We start from the raw sequence: 12,275 nt of genomic DNA on the forward strand, positions 1-12,275 counted from the left end.
GCTTTGAATCAAAGACTCCTCAGCACTGTGCTTAGCCTTCTTATTTAAGTGAAAACCTCAAAGCATTTAGGCCATTTTACTTGTTTTTCAAGGCTCTCTGTTTTTCTGTGACATTAAGGCTTTCCTAGGAATTTGCCTAGATTCAGCTCACTGTCCCTTTACTTCCATCTTCAAAAACATCTTAAATATTATTTAGCATGGAATATACTGAAAGATTTAAATATCTCCATGGTCACAAATGAGAAAAGAGAATGCACCAGAAGATCAGCTGGAGCAGCGCTTGCTACAACAAGCAGCCTGGTGGAAAGAACACAGGTTTTAGGGCCAGATGGCTCTAAAGTGGAATCAGGAACTTCAAACATAGTAGACATGTGACCTTAGACATCTTTTAGTATTACTGGGTTTCTGTTTCCTCATCAAGAAGAATGGGAATGCTACCTGCTTTGTAGTATGGCTTTAAGAATTAGAAATTATATTTGTATAATTGTTGGAGCATAGCAGATACTTAGTAAATGATAACAATTATTATCATCCCTCCTCAAACACCAACAAGTAAGAAGCCTGGTGGGGAGATGTGGAGGTTTGGAAATTCTTTCCATTAGGGTGTCCTGAACTGGGAACATGGATAGTAGAGATCTCTGATGATAAACATGATGGGAACATCAGTAGGCAGCTTTGAACTCTTCAGTTCCCTTGAACTTAACCAGCATCGACCATATAATAAATATGCCTAGCATGCTCAAAGCTGAAAAGAAAGCAGGCAATGGAATGAGAGAGAACCAGATAGATGGGACTGAAATAAATAGCATTCATTACCTTCAGCTAGGTGACAGATTATCCCAGCTCATAAGCCAGGAATTGAAGTTCAAAGAAGTAATTATAGAGTAGTGGTTAGGAGCTCAGACTCTGGAGCAAGACTGCCAGACACATTCTAAATGTGCTTCAGTTTCCTGACCCGAAAAGTGGGAAATAGTCAGCATAGGCTAGGTTATGCTGCAGTAACAAAGGACTCCCCCAAATCTCAATGGTAGACAACAACAAATGTTTCCTTCTTATACTATATGGCCTTCTATATGGCCCACTATATGGCCTTCATGAGTTGACTAATTCTCTGTTCCATGCCATCTTTATCTTCAGACCCAGGCTGACGGAGACGCTGCAGGGCATTAACGCTGGGCGCTGCCGGTCATCATGACACAGTGAAAAGAACCCTGGCTTTTAAAGTCTCTTTGTAGAACTGACACATGGCACTTGTGCCCTTATTTCATTGGCCAAAGAAAATCATATAGATAGTCACTCCTTAGTCCAACAGGAGTTGGGGGATGCTTGAATCTGCTATGGGTAGGAGCACTGCAGGAAGGTAAACTAAGATATTTGGTGAATAGAAATCTAATTTACCACAGATGAAGACAATAATAAAACTTCCTACCCTGTGGGTTGCCCTGACAACTAACTCAGTTAATTTTATACATAAAGCACCTAGAAAAGTGAGTGGCACCCATTAAGCATAATATGTGTTTGTGATTATTATTGCCGAACATCATCCAGTGGGGTAGTGACAGAGCTGAGATAGATCCTGGGTGTTGTAACTGAAAGGAAGAAAAAAATTGCGAGTACTGAGAGCCACGGATTCACAACTAAGGACCAAACACATGTAAAAACCAATGTTAAGGCAGGTTTTCTTTTTCTTTTCTTTGTTTTTGTTTTTTGGCTTAAACATCAGAAATTCATTTTCTCACAGTTCTGGAAATTGGAAGCCCAAGATTAAATGGTCAGCAGGGTTGGTTTCTGGTGAGACTTTTCATCCTGACTGCCCTTTCCTCTGTCTGTACATACCTCTGGTGCCTCTTCCTCTTCTTGTGAGGACATAGTCCTATTGGATTAGGCAAGGAGGTTTCTTTCTTTCTTTTTTTTTTTTCCTTTTAAGATTTTATTTTTAAGTAATCTCTATGCCCCACATGGGGCTTGAACACTCAACTCTGAGATCAAGGGGTGCATTGAGATCAAGAGTCACATACCCTACTGAGTGAGCCGGCCTGGTGGCCAGTGATCTTTTAAAAAGAGAGAAAGGCGCTGAGGGAGAAGAGACAAAGGGAAAAGTGAAGAAGGAGAAAGAAAGAAGTGAGTGAGAGAAAGAGGGAGAAATGAGGAGGGGAGAGACCCCAACCTACAAAAGCCAAAGGACAGAAAGCTTCAGGGAGACAGGAAGATGCAACAATTCATGAAATGTACCATGCAGTGGTGACTGACTTGGTCAAGCCTGTTCTCCTCCCCAGGCTAATGTTATTCTTGTAGGTTTGTTATACCTTTCACAAAAATGCTGATTTCCTTTAGCAGCTGGGACCCCTTCCATAGTCCTTTAGTTGTTCTCATCAACCTTGAGTCTACAGTTTGTGGGTTAGTCAGAGCACTCACTGAGGAAGGAAATTTCCTCTGGGTTCCAGCCTTAGAATGAGAGCATTCCTGAATCAGGTGCTCAGGGCCGGGCTGAAATCTAGGTGAAAGCTAGGCTTAGCTAGAGGCTGGAACACTCTATTCCCCAGGCTCCCACCTGTGACACAGTGTGAAGTGGCAGAAGGTAGGGCTGTCCATATCTGGGACAGGAGACTGTCTCTGAGTTTGCCAATAATAATAAGAGGTAACCTTCAAATTGTATGAACTATTGCCCAACGCTCTAGGAGGTGCTCACATCTAATAACTCATCACGTGTGGCTGTGTGATTATCACCTCCATTTTACAGGTGGAGAAACTGAGACACAGAGTAAAGTAACTTGCTCTTGCCTAGGCTCACAGTTAAGGTAAACAGCCGAGCTCACTTTGAATCCAGGCAGTTTGCTCCAGAGTCCATGTTCTCTTTGTTTTTTTTTAAAGATTTTATTTATTTGAGAGATAGAATGAGATAGAGAGAGAGCATGAGAGGGGGGAGGGTCAGAGGGAGAAGCAGACTCCCTGCTGAGCAGGGAGCCCGATGTGGGACTCGATCCTGGGACTCCAGGATCATGACCTGAGTTGAAGGCGGTTGCCTAACCAACTGAGCCACCCAGGCGCCCCAGAGTCCATGTTCTTTTTTTTTTTTTTTAAAGATTTTATTTATTTATTTGACAGAGAGAGACACAGCGAGAGAGGGAACACAAGCAGAAGGTGTGGGAGGGGGAGAAGCAGGCTCCTGCAGAGCAGGGAGCCCGATGCGGGGCTCGATCCCAGGACCCTGGGAACATGACCTGAGCTGAAGGCAGCCGCTTAACCGACTGAGCCACCCAGGCGCCCCAGAGTCCATGTTCTTGACAACTGTAATCTGACATCTGTTTTTCTAATGCTTGCACTTCGATTTTTTTTTTTCCTTTTTTTTTTTGGTGGCCTAATAAAACGTGTGAGCCTTGATTTGAGATTCTGGACATACGAAATTTAGAACTTAGTTTGAGGGGCTCATTTTATTTCCCCTCCCAATAGTACAGATTCTTTGCTTATAAAATAACATGTTTATTGTATTTAGAAAATTGCTGTCAGTTGCCATTAGTACACTGGCTCCATTCTACATGAATTTGTCTCCAGAAATGTGAGCACCACAAACATTAAGAGCTTCCTTAAAGCCTACTAGCAGAGTGTTGGTTGACCTCAGGAAAAGGTGCCCTTTTGGGAGGTGTCTTCCTAGAGCCCTTAGACCCAAAGCATCTTTTTGTGTCCTCCAAGGTGTCAGTCTCCGCATTGATTGCCAGCTCTGGGCTCCTACCAGCAACTTGCCTCCCTTGAGTATCATTAGCTGGTGCAGGCTAATTTTCTTGCTGAGTCGGACAATCAGTCTTAATTGCTTGTTTCCACCTCCAGCTGTGTCTCTTCCTTGCAGGAGGAAAAACCTCTCTCTCGGGGCTTGGTGCCTGCCCATGATGCCCTCAGATCAGATGCCCAGGGTGGCAGTGCAGGCCACTTAGAGGATCTCCTACAACTTCTGAGCCCTTGGGTTCCCCGTTTTCCTGGGCTGTACTGGAGGAAGATGAGGGTTTTGCTTAAGTGCTAAGCCTCTCCTGGTAGCCTGCCGCCCTACCCTCACTTTATCTTCTTATAGCTGGCCAGTGCCTCGTCCTCTGTGTGCCCCATCTTCCTGCACTGCCACCTGCCCTGGGAGGCTGACCTGTTTGGATCTCATCAGAGGGCTCTGCAGCAGGTGAGAAGCCTGAGCAGGAGACCTGGTTGAGGTCAGGATGTTTATTCCCCTGGCACCCTCCCTGTGGCATCTCCTCAGGTTCTTTCAGATGGAAGGTCAGAGCTCCTCTCAAGAGGACCCTTTTCTCATGACTTTTTCAGAGTTCGGCTAAGCACTCCCTCCATTGACGTTAGGGGGTGTGATAGATTGCATTATTGGCCCCAGTTCCTTGTCCCTCCTGGTATCCATGCTCTTTGCCTGCATGAGACTTTGCAGTTGCTCCCATGAAAGGAGGGGCCTATTGCCCCTTGCCCTTGGGCTTGGCTCTCTGATTTGCTTTGGTTAACAAGTGGAACCAATCGTTGTTGCCATTTCCCAGCCCAGGCTTTCAGAAGCATCATGTGTTTCGGTGTGCCTTTTTTTGTGCCTCTGCCATCTCTGCAAGAAGAGCTTCCCCTGGGCACTGCTGTCTCTTTGGTCTGGGCCCTAGAATGAACTCATGTGGAATGGACCAGATCTTGATCTGCAGAGAGGAGGCAAGCCCAGTGGACACCAGCTTAAAGCAGAGACTCTGCTGAGCCAGCTGACCTGCCTTCCCCCCACACACCCCTGAGAAATACATGCTTCTAGCTGCATCGTGATAAAGGGTGCTCACACCCGCTCTTACTAGCACCAGGGTTACTGCAATATTCTTTGTGCCTCCCCGACACCCTGCTCTTACACTATAAATACTCCCTTTATTAAACCCTTGGGGAACCATCCTAATTTGAGTGTCATCTGTTTCCTGTTGTGACACTGAATGAATGATACAGGCACAGGGCCCAGTTCTTCCCCGTCACTCTCTCACATTGCCAGCATCACTTCTTTGTTTCCCGCTTGCTGCTCAATATTCAACGGCAGCTCTGGTCTTCAAAGCCACTAATGACATTTCATTTTATTCTTTTTAGATATTAATTTGTTTTTAATTTTTCAACATTTTATTTGGAAAAAAATTTCAAACATATACACAAGCAGAGATCTCATGATGAACACCGTTGGACCTGTGGCTCAGCTTTGGCAATGATCAACATTTTGCCAATCTTATTTCCTCTCCTGTTTGTTGGTTGGTTTTTTTTTTTATTCTAAATCTAATGACTTTTCAATTTTCAGGGGGAATCCAGACATCTCGTCTTAGCTCTAGTCTTCTGTGGTCTCTCCCCAACATTAGCTACTGTTGCTCACCCTTCTTTCTCTGCCCTTGCTGTCTCTGAGTCTCCTTTTCCTCCTGTGGCTGCTCTCTGTTTCCTGCTCTCAAATGTCAGTGCTTCTTTTTATCCCCCTTTTTATTATTATTATTTTTTTTAAGATTTTATTTATTTATTTGAGAGAGAGAGAGAATGAGAGATAGAAAGCACCAGAGGGAAGAGGGTCAGAGGGAGAAGCAGACTCCCTGCTGAGCAGGAAGCCCGATGTGGGACTCGATCCCGGGACTCCAGGATCATGACCTGAGCCGAAGGCAGTTGCTTAACCAACTGAGCCACCCAGGCGCCCTTTATCCCCCTTTTTAAAAAAGATCCATTTATTTATTTTTAGGGGGGGAGGGGCAGAGGGAGAGCGAGTCTTAAGCAGACCCTGCACTGAGGGCAGAGCCTGACCCAGGGCTCGAGATCACGACCTGAGCTGAAACCAAGAGTTGGCTGCTTAACCAACTGTGCCACCCGGGTGCCCCCCGAATGTCAGTGTTTCTGAGGGCCTTGTCTCTCACCCATTCTCCCTCCCTGTTCCCTACCTGAGATGTCTCATGTACTCTTGTGGCTTAGTCTGGGAGCCTCTTCCATCCCTGGGCTATACTTTCTGTCTGCCCGTGAAGCACCTTCACTTGGGGTCTGTACGGACTTCACACCACACACGTCCAGCCGAAACGAACCTCGGTGACTTCTCCTTGAACCTTCTCCTTCTTCACCTCTTTTTCCGGGTTTCCTTTCTCAGTTCAGGAGCTCCCTCGTGCCCAGTCACATGGCTAGGTATCTTCTACATTCTCTGACCCAGATCTGACTATTCTACTTCTGAATGGTCTTTCCTGTTCTTCTCTTGTTTCCTTCCCCACATCCTTGGTTCAGGCCCTCATCATGTCTCACCCGGGATGCTGTAGTGTTGCCTCTGACTAGTCTCTCAGTGTCATTCCTCTCCTCCGCGCTGACATCATTGCCCTCAATCATACACCTAATCAAGCTAACCTGAGTCCAACTTATGAAACTTCTATGGTTCCATTCTAAATGTATCCTGAGCATTTTGGTGTGATAGTGAAGGTTCTTTACCACCTTGCCTTCCAATCTCATCTCCTATGCCCTGTCCTCTGAATAGATGGCCCTGCTTATTGCCCCTGTGATACACCACATGATCTCATGTAGTCTTTGCTCATGCTGATCACTGCTTTGTTTTTTAAGGTAAAAAAAATGAGGTTCTGGTTCTCAAACACTAGTTTCAAAGTGCCCCTTCCACAGCCCTTTTGAGATTCTTCTTGGCATCTGAATTTGTTGTTCCTGCCAAAGGAAATAGTCAACATGGTATTTAATTTTTGAGCAGTCTCATTAGAGTTTCTCTTTTCAGGAGGGGCCCATTTGCCAAGGCAATGAGTATTATCTCCATATAAATAGTGTCAGTGTAAAGTTTCTGACTCTTCTGTAGGACTTTGAGTGCCCCCAAGGCAGGAATGGTGTGTTACTCATCTTTTTATATGTCCCCATATAGGAAATACTCCGTGTTTGTTTGAATTGCATCTAAATTAGCATTGGGACCAGGAAGAAAGATCTGGAGAGGGCACAAATGTTGTCAGCCAATTGCAGAGAAAGCTGCCAAACATATAATCTATGAGCTGAGAAGCTGGGGTCACCCCATTCCCTGCAGCGAGGGCCTCCAAGCCTGTCAGATGTCAGTTGCATTTGCAAAGCTAGGAGTTCAGGTGGAAGGTTGGATTTTTCTTCATTAAACTTGTCATTCCCCAAGGTGGGGCTCTGACAGGAACCCAGTGAGATGTCAAGCTGAGACAGCTGTTGCCAAACCTGGTGGAGGCATTTCAGACAGCCGGGGACACAGCTGTTGCCTCAAACTTCATGTGCAACATCCTTCTCTTCTTTAAGGAGGTCAAAATGCTTAACAATAAATAGCAAGAGTGAGGCAGTCATGGTATGATGATAGAGATCACGTGGATTTGAGTCTCAACTCTGGTTCTCACTAGATGTGTGGCTTTGAGCAAGTCATGTATCCCCTCTGAGCCTCATTTTCCTCATTCATAATACTGGCTGCTGTGAAGACTGAATAAGGTAATGCATATGGAAATGTTTTATAAACTGTAGATCACTATTTAAATATTAGGTAAAATTAGAATATATTAAAATTGTGTTTAGTCTTCATAACACACACATATTAAGTATAGAATGGTCAAGTTGCTACATATTTGCTCACCCTCTCTTATATGTCTGGCTCTCTGCTCTGAACTGTGATGGATGTAGAGGTTTATATAAGTCAGTTTCCTGACTTTAAGAAATTTACAGTCTAGTTGGGAGATGAGACCAATTATTCCCTACTCCCCATGTTTCCACAGAGAAGAAGAAATTTCTACTCCACAACCAAGGTAGAACATTTCCATTTCTTTTCTCCTTCTTCTTAAGAGAGGAGGGGTAATTTATATGATTGATTAGTGAGTTGGGCAAAGGGACTGAGCATGGTGTCTCAGCACGTTTTTTCTTTTCTCTTCCTGAATTAGTAGGTCACTGGGAAAGCATGCCTTTTCTATTCATTGTCATGAAGTAAGCCTTGGATGGCACAGCTGTGGTTGTCCAGCTCATTCTGTGACTGGGTGAGTTAAGGTTAAGGTTAAGTTCTGGGGAGAGTATTAGGAGGTGCATTGTATCTTGGCATTTAACACTGGCTCCTGTCCTTGATCCCATCCTAAGGTATTATTCCTTCCTTAAAACCTTCAACATCTAAATCTCCTCCCATTTGGGGGAAGCACCTGCCACTTACCCACAGGGCTTGAACATAACTCAAGGATCAAACTATCTCTCCAATTTTAGATTATTTAAATTAGACTAGTGCCTTAGGAATTCTGCAAATCTCTCCGGGTAGGCTTGCCCCTCCAGAACAGTTCAGAATGCACTCCACATCTGATTCACTGTATGTGTCCCATCAATGTAAGTTGTTAATGTGCTTCTTTATCTTTGTCCTTGAGCTCTGGTAGGCATGGTTTCCTTTTTGTTTGTTTATCCTACTTGGAGTTTGTTGAGATTCTTGGATCTGTGACTTAATGTTCTTCACCAAATTTGGGAAATTTTTAGCCATTTTCTGATTTTTTTCTGCCTGGTATCAGTCAAGGTTCCACCAGAGAAACTGACTAGTAGGGTCTATAGTAGGATATGTGTCCAGGAGGATATATATGTGTATATGTGTGTAAAAGGATTTATTGCAAGGAATTGGCCCACATGATTGTGAGGACTGGCTCAGCCAATCTGAAATCTGCAAGATAGGCTGCCAGGAAAGGCAGGCTGGAAAGTCTGGGAGAGAAACTGATGTAGTCCATAGACAGAATGTCCTTTTCCTTGGAGAAATCTCAGCTCTGTTCTTTAGAAACATTTTTTCTTTTAATCTTTAATTTTTTTTTTTTAAAGTAATCTCTACACCCAACGTGGGGCTTCAACTCACGACCTCGAGATCAAGGGTCGCATGCTTTACTGACTGAACCAGCCAGGCACCCCTCAGCTCTGCTCTTAAGGCCTTTCAACAGACTGGATAAAACTCATCCAGATTATGCAGGATAATCTCCTTTATATAAAGTCAACTGATTATATATATTAATCACATCTAAAAAATATCTTTGCGGCAACACTAGATTAGTGTGTGGTTGAATAATGGTACAATTTTTAATAGTATAATATTTATATTAATACTACCCTTATTTAAATCTTTAAAAATCATTATACATATCAAATCCCACATGCAAATGCATGTGTCATCCAGAGAGTGGCAATGAAATGAATACTCACGTACTCACTATCCAGTTAAAGAAATAGAATACTAGTCATTTGAAGACCTGTGAGCCTTTTTGCAGTTGTGTCCCCCTCCCTGCTCTATGTAAAGTTTAAAATATGAAAAACAATACTATATATTGTTATGCATACAGTAATAAACACCAACATACAGTGATTACCTGTGGGAAGGAAAAAAAATGGGATGGGATAGGCGCGCACAGGGTTTCAATTATATTTGGGAGGTTTTATTTTTTATTTTTATTTATTTTTATTTTTTTAATTATGTTATGTTAGTCACCATACATTACATCATTAGTTTTTGATATAGTGTTCCATGATTCATTGTTTGCGTATAACAGCCAGTGCTCCATGCAGTACGTGCCCTCCTTCATACCCATCACCAGGCTAACCCATCCCCCCACCCCCTCCCCTCTAGAACCTTCAGGTTGTTTTTCAGAGTCCATAGTCTCTCATGGTTTGTCTCCCCCTCCGATTTCCCCCCTTCATTTTTCCCTTCCTGCTAGCTTCTTCTTCTTCTTTTTTTAACATATAATGTATTTTTTGTTTCAGAGGTACAGGTCTATGATTCAACAGTCTTGCACAATTCACAGCACTCACCATAGCACATACCTTCCCTAATGTCTGTCACCCAGCCACCCCATCCCTCCCACCTCCCACCAATCCAGTAACCCTCAGTTTGTTTCCTGAGATTAAAGAATTCCTCATATCAGTGAGGTCATATGATACATGTCTTTCTCTGATTGACTTATTTCGCTCAGCATAATACCCTCCAGTTCCATCCACGTCGTTGCAAATGGCAAGATCTCATTCTTTTGATGGCTGCATAATATTCCATTGTATATATATACCACATCTTCTTTATCCATTCATCTGTCGATGGACATCTTGGCTCTTTCCATAGTTTGGCTATTGTGGACACTGCTGCTATAAACATCGGGGTGCACATACCCCTTCGGATCCCTACATTTGTATCTTTGGGGTAAATACCCAGTAGTGCAATTGCTGGGTCATAGGGTAGCTCTATTTTCAACTTTCTGAGGAACCTCCATACTGTTTTCCAGAGTGGCTGCACCAGCTTGCATTCCCAAGGTTTTATTTTTTTAAATGAGGTCAAACAAACGGGCCACACGTTAAGATCTGATTAGGTGTTTGCTATATTATTCTCAAAGAACACGAAGGCAAAACAGCACAATGGGTTCAGTGCACAGGTGCTGGGGCCAAATTGGGTTAGATTAGATTTTGGCTGCCCAAATTACTTCACCTCTCTGCAACTCAGTTTTTCTCATCTATAAAATGGAGATCACAATAGTACTTTATAGTATTGCTGTGAGGATTGCATTAATTAGTTTATGGAAAGCATTGGAGCACTGTTTGGTATACAACAACCCCTCCCCCCCATTATAGGGTCACAGTAGTATGTTTGAAACTCATGAGGCACATGTGTTTCATTATTCAGAATTTTTGGTTGTTTGTTATGCAACATCACTGGTGGGATCTGGGGCAACACCCTCTAATCAAACACATTATTTCTGCAATGACAATTAGGAATATTCACTAAGTAAGATAAATAAAGGCTAAAAAGCTTTATGTCATTTCAGGTCAAATGAGTTTGCTACAAACTTTCCAAAACCTCTCCATTTTCAGAATGGTTTTGGAATCTGGAAATGTGTATAAAGGATTGTGGACCTGTACCATAATGCATCCACATTATGAGTATTAGCTTGTCTTTTAAAAAAAATGAGGCTGATCTATACATTATTAAGTGATGATACCGTATGTGTTGTAGCATTTGGCCAAACAATACATATTATGATTCCTGTTACATTTATAAAAAAGGAGACTTCTGCATTTTCATACATATATATGATAAGTGCATTGAAAGAGAATGGAAGGATACCTGCCTAACTGGGGAGAGTGGTCACCTCTGGAGATGGGAGTGGGGGAGGCCAAAGGGGGGGCTTTTTCTGTTTTCTGTATACACTTTCGAATTTTTAGTCTTTGTGAAGGGGTATTCACCTATATTTGGGTAATAAAAATGGAAAAACTGGTTGGGAAAATAAATTGAGGCAGTATTGTGGAGACCTGAGAAGTTTGTGTTTAAATCAGTAAGTGCAAGGAGGTATGGACATTTTTTTTAAAGCTTACTTATTTCTTTTCAGTAATTTTTACACCCAATGTGGGGCTCAAACTCATGAACCCGAGATCAAGAACCCTATGCTCCTCTGACTGAGCCAGCCAGGTGTCCCCATTCATGAGCAGAGTAGTAAGGCTCAGAAGAGAAATAAGTTGGAACTATAAGGTTTGGGTTTAAGTATAATACATTCCAGGATTAATCTGAGAAAATCTTCCTTTGAGTTCCAGCCTCAGGATCAGAAGAGTAACACTTTGAATTCCTGTCCCCTGTGTTTGTAGTTCATGAAGAACCCAAGAGATGACCTGTGGTTAACAACAGAAATGAACCTAAAGGGCTTCTTAGCCCCCACCAGAGACCATAATGTTCTGTGTCACAGAAGGCAGGGGAAGAGAGAATTTCATTAAGGAACTGACCAACAGGGTTAAGTGGTGCTTTTGTTTTTGCCTCTACCCAATTTATTCTCCAAACAACAGCCAGAGCAATCTTTTAAAGGCACAAACCTGGTTGTGTTGCAACTTCAGTGGTTTCCCTAGCATCTTTCTTTTTTTTCTCTAAAGATTTTATTTTTTTATTTTAAAGATTTTATTTATTTATTTGACAGAGAGAGACACAGTGAGAGAGGGAATACAAGCAGTGGGAGTGGGAGAGGGAGAAGCAGGCCTCCCACGGAGCAGGGAGCCCGATGCGGGGCTCGATCCCAGGACCTGGAATCACGACCCGAGCCGAAGGCAGACGCTCAACGACTGAGCCACCCAGGCGCCCCCCAGCATCTTTCTAAGTAGAGCTGGTGAGGAAGAGCCCTAAGTTTCTTTCTGGTTGTAAGCCTAGAGCTCCCTGGAGTTGTATTTCTCTTTCCACCCCCTGCTTTGAGAAGCCAGCTTGAGAAAGAGATGCTGACAAAGCAGAGAGCAGCAGAGATGAAAAACAGAGAGAGAGAGAGAGAGAGAGAGAGAGAGAGAGAGAGAGAGAGAGA

Source organism: Callorhinus ursinus, unplaced genomic scaffold (assembly GCF_003265705.2).
Source record: "Callorhinus ursinus isolate GAN/ISIS: 27379988/994484 unplaced genomic scaffold, GSC_fseal_2.0 scaffold24, whole genome shotgun sequence".
Classification (NCBI taxonomy): domain Eukaryota; kingdom Metazoa; phylum Chordata; class Mammalia; order Carnivora; family Otariidae; genus Callorhinus; species Callorhinus ursinus.